Source organism: Melanaphis sacchari, unplaced genomic scaffold (assembly GCF_002803265.2).
Source record: "Melanaphis sacchari strain LSU unplaced genomic scaffold, SCAv2.0 Contig1004_pilon_pilon, whole genome shotgun sequence".
NCBI lineage: Eukaryota > Metazoa > Arthropoda > Insecta > Hemiptera > Aphididae > Melanaphis > Melanaphis sacchari.
The window spans coordinates 1-8,285 of record NW_020270369.1 but is presented as its reverse complement, the minus strand read 5'-3'; the positions used below and the strand labels follow the sequence as shown (position 1 = coordinate 8,285).

The following is an 8,285-nucleotide window of genomic DNA, read 5'->3' as shown; positions in this document are numbered from 1 at the left end:
TAGTAGTCTATTATTATTTATATTGTTTTTTATACATCTGTAATAATTTTAAAAGATATAATATTTATATATATCGGGGTTCGATTATAAGCCTATAAATTAATCACAGATCAGTAAATTACCATTCTTCTTTCTGACAGCGACTTTTATCTATTGATGTTTTGAGTAGGTTCTAAGGTAACCAGTGTACATTAAAAAAATTACGATAATTTCTTTATTTAAGTAAACTTATTAACTTTATTACAATTTTTTTAATACATAAATTATTTAATTTTAACTATTAACAACTTCAACACTTATGTCTTCTAGTATATCCGATCGCGTAGTCTTTTACTCTCGCTTGTGATCGTCTATACGACTATACAGAAAGATGGTAAGGACACTATGTTATGACCGGCGGTAACCGGCCTTTTTATAACTAATATCCTGTATATGTGTGCATATATACGTGTGCTATCTATTGTTCTTATAATTTTATCTTATTTAATATTAAAGACTTATAACAGTTATAACTTATGTTATCATAATTATTTTAAATTATTTTATTATATTGCACATAAATATTTAATTTTAATTATTTAATATGATGGCTTAGACGCACAACATTACACATCTGTTCATTATATTATATATTTGTAGCATGACAATGCATTTAAAATTATAGTATACTTTTATATAATTGCTGGTCACTCGTCCTTTACCGATACACTGAAATTTTAGTGAAATAATATCTGAGTATTATTTTTGTTATTATACTTTTTATTACCATATAAGACAAACCATCATCTCTGTAGGAGCTTTATGGTACATTCTAGGTGTGTGACATCTTAAAACTATAAACATACATTCGTAGTTAATAAAGAAGTATAGGAATAATGCTTATTACTAGACATATAAAAGTCATCCGCGTGTACATTACTTACTCGTGTTACCAATTATTTATTATAATATAAGAGACGCACAATCTCATGTTTAATTTCTCTTAGCCTACCGAGTATCGACAATACGCTTTACACGTAAGTCTTTCATAATATACAACGTACTTATATATTATAAATTAAAAATTACGAAAAAAAAGTTTAAATGTGTATTATAATTAAGTTTGGGCTTTGGGAAACAAAAAACATATCAACTATAAATTATGATACAACTTAGTATTTGAATTTACCTAAAGTTCCTTAACTACAGTTAAATTATAATTAAAAGAGCTCTGAAAACCCATATATATTACTACTTCCTAAACTTCGTTTTAAACTTTTAAAAAGATGACACAAGTGGTTTACAAACTGTATGAATTTTTGGCCAAGAGTATAGATTTTAAATTATTAATATTTAGATGGTAGCCAAATATGATGGATATTCTGTTGCTATATACTGCTAAAGCAACAAATTTTAATAATTTTTAGCGGTATACGAAATCAGTTACGTGTAATTGGTAAAAAAAAAAAAATTAATTGTATCCATCCAAAACATATCGATGATAAAAAAAAAGAAAATAACACAAGATCATTTAAAAAATATTACAAAAATTACCCTTACCTCATTCTGGGAATGCGTAAGAATGACAATGACGACTTGGTCCAGATACTAATAATAAAAATAATAATATTATAGAAGTATAATATCATAGTTGTATTATTTAAAGTTTTTATACGTGTATGTATAGAATATGTTTTATATTATTTGTCAGATTTATGCATTACCTATAACTAGGGATCGGGATTTTATGTATTTGCATATTTGTTCGGGATATAGATACTTTTTTTGATAGAAGGATTTAAAAATCAAAAATTTTTTTTGCATATTTTAGATTCTTTTCTTCACATGCATATTGCAAAAATTCATTTGTTTTTATTGCATATTTTATAAAAATAATTATTTTTTAATTTGATTTATAAAAATAAAAAAATTAAAAATTTCTTGTAAAATTTTCCTTTTTGACGCGTTATAAAAATATTATTTAGAAAACAAATATGTAGATAAAATATATATTGTTAACTCTAAATTAATTGTATCTTATAATTTTTTCTGTAATAGTGTCCGCGATAAAGCATGACTTCGCATTTTACATTTTGTTTTTTTAATTCGAATCTGTACAAGTATGTCTTTTTTAAATTAAAAATAAACACATATTTAAGCGCATATGTTGATACATTATTATGCATATTTATGAGCATACTTTTATGATCTAAAGTGCATAAAGTCCCGAGCCCTGATTATAATCAATAGAACATAAACGTGCGCAGGCCTCTTTTTCAAAGTATGCAGAAGGCTGCCACTGGCACCATGGCATATACAGAGGGGGAATGGGAGGAAATAATAAGAATTATAATTTATCATAACACCATTCTGCGTTGGATAGAGTTTTTGAAATCATCAATGACGTCTTCGGGATTTAAATAAACTGCTATTTCTTGTTCCACAGTTATAAGCATTAAAGTATTTAACCTTTCATCTATTATTATTAAACATTTACTATACGATTACGAATGTATTTCATGTAATAGATTACTATAAACATAAATTAAATATAACATTTTTAATTTGAAAAATGATCTTTGGTATGTGTGAAGCTTCGTGTTCGTCGAGGGTATGCAGCTGCATACCATGAATACCCCCCTGCGCACGCACATGCAACAGAGTATTACCAACCAAGACCACTTTTTGCATTTTGTATGAAACTTTTTACTGGTTCTGTAAACGATTGATTAAAGTAAATATTAAATGTTACATCGTTAAGGATATATTTTATATTTAAATAGTTATTTACATAAATGTAGATAAACATAATTTGTTAATGCTTTTCATTATAAGTATTTTATTAGTCAAAAAACAATATTATAATAATGACGGTTATAGAATAATAAAAATAATAACTTACCACTGTAACTATCTGAATCTACATAAATTAAATAATATAATAACATGAAAAAATATGTTGAATTATTTTTTTGTTTACTGATGCAATCGTATACTAGTTCAGTGCCGTAACCAGAATTTATTATTTTTTTAGGAGGGGGACTTAATTTTTATTCTCTAGTTTTTACAAAAAAAGAATATTATGTATGTCGTACGTCTCACCTTTACTTAATTTTTATTTTATTTTTTTTATTTATTTATGAAATAAATTCTACTTAAATAATGTCTAGTATTTTAATGTAATATTCATAATATGTTGAATATAGTAATTGACATATTATTGGGATCACAGACCAAATCACAGTATTAGAAGAGTTTATAAAATTATAAATTTTAAAATATAATTAAATAATCAAGTTTTTGGCTTAATAATTCCCCTAACCTTTAATGTTATAAAAAATTGAACATTGAAATTTTTATACTTTTAAAATAAAACATCATAACTTATATTAAAACACTTTGATAATTATAGTATTAAAAGAGAGGAAAAAATAAAGAAACACTCTCTAGACTCTAAAGTTTAGAGTATATTATTAAATAATTATATGCAATATTCTAACTTAATAATAATTATATTGAAAAAATATAAATTTTATTTTACTCGATTGCAGTAGCCGTTAATGAATTTACAAAATAGGAAAAAGAATAATTAGTACTTATAATTTTTAAAGTATTTAATTCATTTATAGTTCTTGTTTAGTTAATTTTGCTATAAAGAGTATTTATGGTTTTGTTTGGTATTAAATTGTAATATTTAATAATTTAAAGAGAAAAAACTGCTACTTTCTATATAGTAGAAATAAAAATTTCTAGACATTCCTTCATAACGCCAATATGTGGAAGTCGTTCAATATTGTATTAGAAGGATAAAAAACGTAAAAAATAATTTTGAATCAAATGAAAAGTTTGATTTAAAATCAACGAAGCAAGAGAACAAAAAAGAATAACATATTCCAACTGAGAATGTACAAAAGAAAAATAGATTTTTTTATAGCGGAATTATTTTTAAAATTTGAATAAATTCGTTTTATGAGACCCAATTTTGACAATGCTTTATCTTTAAATTCATTATTATGATTCTTGAAATTTATTTTCGTATAAAAGAATACACTTAGAACATTTATAAAATTAACACGTTGAATTTTAAAATCGAACAACGGAACAAATAATAATTAAAATCAAAAATGGGGTTTTTTTTTTTGAGAAAATGAAATCATTATAAATGTACTTAGGTATATTAAGTTGCATGGAGTTATTTGTGTACCAATCACAAAATACATCTAATCCGTATTGCAATTTTACGGAGTGAATAGTTTTATAGTCTTCATCGTCATCGCAAACAATACAATGCTAGTACCTATATTTTAATTTAGTAGAAATTATAGTGAAGAATTAAGGTTCCTGATGCAATAGATATGGAATACTAGAAAAAGACTATTGTATTTTATAATTAAATGATTAAGATTATAACATTAGACACAAAATGGCTGTGTAAACAGGTATCACAAAATAAATATTAATTTTGTTATCATGAAAAATATACCAGAATAAAAATTTGGCTTTGTAGATTGATTGTAAAACTTGAAATTTAATACTATATTTATATATTTAAATTATTCTGGTTTATTATAATTGTACATTTTAAAACTAAAATATTCATATTACTATACAAAACAATTTTATGTTTCGAACGCGGTACGGTTTGCCTTCAAATAAGCTTTGCTCAGGACACTACAAGTGTGGCGGATAAAGTACCAGAAAGCTCTAACCTTTAGAGTCCGGCGCTAATTTGTCTGTCGCAGACGTGGCTACTAGCCGTTCTGTCGGCCTACAATATTTTATATTTTTTGTCTTTTGCCCACGATCGAACTTGGCGGTTCTGCTGAATCACCCGTTCGCCTCCTTTTTGTTTAACTGGTCGTGGTTAACGTGAAACGTTACAACAGTTTTGGTTATTTTCTATACTGTGTATACCTACGACGGCGTAAGTTCTAAGACAATTGGGACCTGACGCGTATTGTTGAAAATCGTGCATTTGTATACTAAAGAGTAAAGAAGAAACAGCTGTCGCCTTCGCTTTTCCAATTGAAGACAACGCTGTCAGACTGAGTGCAGATCAGGTCTAATTTTTATTATTGTTATATTTATTTATATTATATTTGGTGTAAAAATCACATGTTCATTTTTGTGCATAACCATATCATTATTATTAATAATTGCAAGGGGGTCCAATTATTATTGTTAAATTATTCTCTTATTAGTGTATAGTATACGTATATAAGACTGACGTATTGCATCCGTCATATTATTATAAATAAATTTTATATTGTTAGTACTGTGGGTAATCCTCCTCCCGTCGAGATCATCACGCGAGTCGTTATTGTTGACTTCGATATTGATAATAACCAGGGCTAGGATGGTATAGGATTTTGCATTTTTTTTAGGATTTACAGGATATAGCTTTTCAAGCACAAAATGTGATTTGGTCATCTACAAGTTCAAATATATAGTTTTTATTTTGCATATTTTTGCATTTTTTGTACTTTTTTGAACTTAGGGTCATTTTTTAACATGTTTTCAATTTTACGGTCATTTTTTTATACTATATTGAAATCTGGGTTATATTTTTATTAATTTTTAATTTTTTTAAATTTTATATAGTGGTTATTGATCGTTATAAATTGTTGTACAAACATATAAAGATATAATATTAAAATGAAATCATATATATATTTTCTAAAAATATTTAATACTTCAATATATCAATCGTTTACATGTATAATATTAAATATACACTCGTTAGAATGTTAGATTAACAGAGCAATAATCGATAATAATGTTCGATTACGTGTTATCTTCATCAATTTATTATTAAATTTAACGTGCCAATACCTATTCATTATACGTATGATATTGGTTTTTACTTATTTAGTTAGTGTTTTGTCTTTCGAGAGTGAGTTACTTTTTATAAAATAATTAATTACGAAAATACATAATACGCCTAAACAAAAGTCTTCTCAATCGAGTCGTTTGCGACTTTATGTTTCCGAATTTGGCGCTAACATTTTTTCTACCGATGGTTTAGTATTATATTGTAACGCGTGTGATATCAAAGTTGCAACAGTTAAAAAGGTATTTTTCAGTATACAAATATTAAGTATCTATAATAATTTTAGTTTACAATATTATTTTAGGTATCTCAAAATATATTAATTTCAGAACAAATTACGCTGGTCATTATACTAGAAGATGAATTTATTTGTATACTAATAAATATTAATTATTATTTATTAATTTATAAATATATTTATATTTTTTAATATAATTATATTAGGTCATTTTTTTATATTGAGTCATTTTTTAGTTTTAGGTCATTATAATCCTAGCCCTAGTAATAACAATAGGACAGAATGGCGAATATTGTATATGCCACGTTATTGTATTTGTTTATTAACGAGGTTGTTTTAATGTTTTTTTGGATAGTTAGTTACTTTCCAAGTACTTATTACTTTAGATAACTTTTATTTATTTATTTTTATTTTATATTTAAATAAAATATTAAACATAACAATTACTATATAAACATACTTAGTCTTTTAACAGTATTTTCCCAATTTAATGCGTCTTTTGGTTCGGTTTCTATAAAAAAAAATTACATTGTATTATAAATATATACATGATAATCCGATTCTCAATTTAGTATTTATTAACATTTCTATATTATCAGCAACTCTGAATTATTGTGTAGCTAATTGTAATTAATAATTATCATACAAAAAAAAATGCAAAATATTTATATTATTTATAAAATTAACAATTCGAGCAAAAAGCTAATAATATATTTCGATTGTTCATGGTTTCATGAATTTTCAACTTGGATTTGAATAGATATTTTGTAGAATTTTTTACAACTGATAATTCTTTAGTAAGATTTTCTATACAACAAATTTTATCTTAAGCGATCATCTTTTGGATAATTAAAAATACTAATACTCTCAGTACTTGCATTACTTATGTAAAATTGTAATCAGTAACGCACTCCAGATTTTTTACTGTCTATTTTTAAATTTTGTAAAACAGCATTAATTGTTTACCAAAATAATATTATAAAACTTACACACTTGGTCAATGGTTAATTAGTAAGTCACATGGAAATCGCACAAACAACAATCAGAGGCAAAGATAACTTACGCAATATGAAAGGTTAGGGTTAACTAATATAAGGCTAAACAGGGTAATAAATAAGTAGGTATGAATTTCAATGTTGTAACAATGTAGAATATATTCGTGACACTTTTTTATGGATCAAAGGAAATTTTCATAATTAGTGATCTATGGATTTTCAGATATTCTCAAGTCTGTGATATTACTATAAAGAATTTCTTACAGTCATAATAAAGCATTTAGCATTTTACACATAGATATAAAATAAATAAACTTTAAGTTGAGAGAACAACGTATGTTATTAACATAAGTAATATGCCTATTCATTTTTTATGTCATTTCCAAATACATAAGTAAATATTCAAATATCTTAGGATCCAGTGTTATAGTGACGACGAATTTATTCACTGGTATTAGGCAATAAGATTTTATCAACTTTCTAATAATTATTATTTTTTTTAAATCATTAATTTAAATTTTAAAGTATATACACATAATGTGCAGTATAAATATAAACCCATAAAAAAAATATAAATAATTAATTTTTCTGTTATCAACCAGTATTAAAATTTAAAATGTCAATGCTCAATGTAATTATACCTCCACTTCTCGTTGCCATCAAACCTGCTTCAACCATTTTTCCTGTAAGAGAATAACTCTTTAATAACAAAAAGTTTGTAGTACATTAAATTATTTGTGTGCTCCGGTTTCTAATGTTTAATTAGAGCGGTTTACCCAAAAGTAGATGACTAAACAATCGAATATATGAAAAGTATTCAGAATTATTCGGTTTCATTAAACTTTAAAAAAATATGGCAGCAATCAAATCACAACTCACAGTACGTTATCGATGCATAATGGCGGAGTCTAATTAGGTATATCAATTACGCATTGTTGCCATGCTCATAAATAGGTGTTAAAAAATAAAAATTATCACAATTGACCTTCCAGTACAATTTTGAGTCCCGAAAAAACTGGCGATATTAAATTTGAGGATATAATTAAATGTATAAAGTAGGTACGTAATGTATAAATAATCATACAAATTAAAAATTAAAAAAAAATACATTTTTATTTTATCTTTTAACTTATTTAAAATGGTCAAACCCAATTATGCCACTAAATGGTTTTTACCCCAGTTGGCTAACGTTTACGTCTGTAATAATATAATGATCATATCTAAGCTTGCGAACTACTTGATA

At 25.3% G+C, this 8,285-nt stretch overlaps 1 long non-coding RNA gene across 1 annotated transcript; it reads right to left on the bottom strand.

Annotated features, from left to right (window-relative positions):
* Window positions 1-221: 221 nt before the first annotated feature.
* LOC112602083 lies at window positions 222-1,811 on the bottom strand. The gene is made up of 3 exons (XR_003115084.1): window positions 1,540-1,811; window positions 781-833; window positions 222-708 (listed from the first exon to the last, which is right to left on the bottom strand). It is a non-coding gene; the product is annotated as an uncharacterized LOC112602083 (long non-coding RNA).
* Between the last annotated feature and the right edge of the window lie 6,474 nt (window positions 1,812-8,285).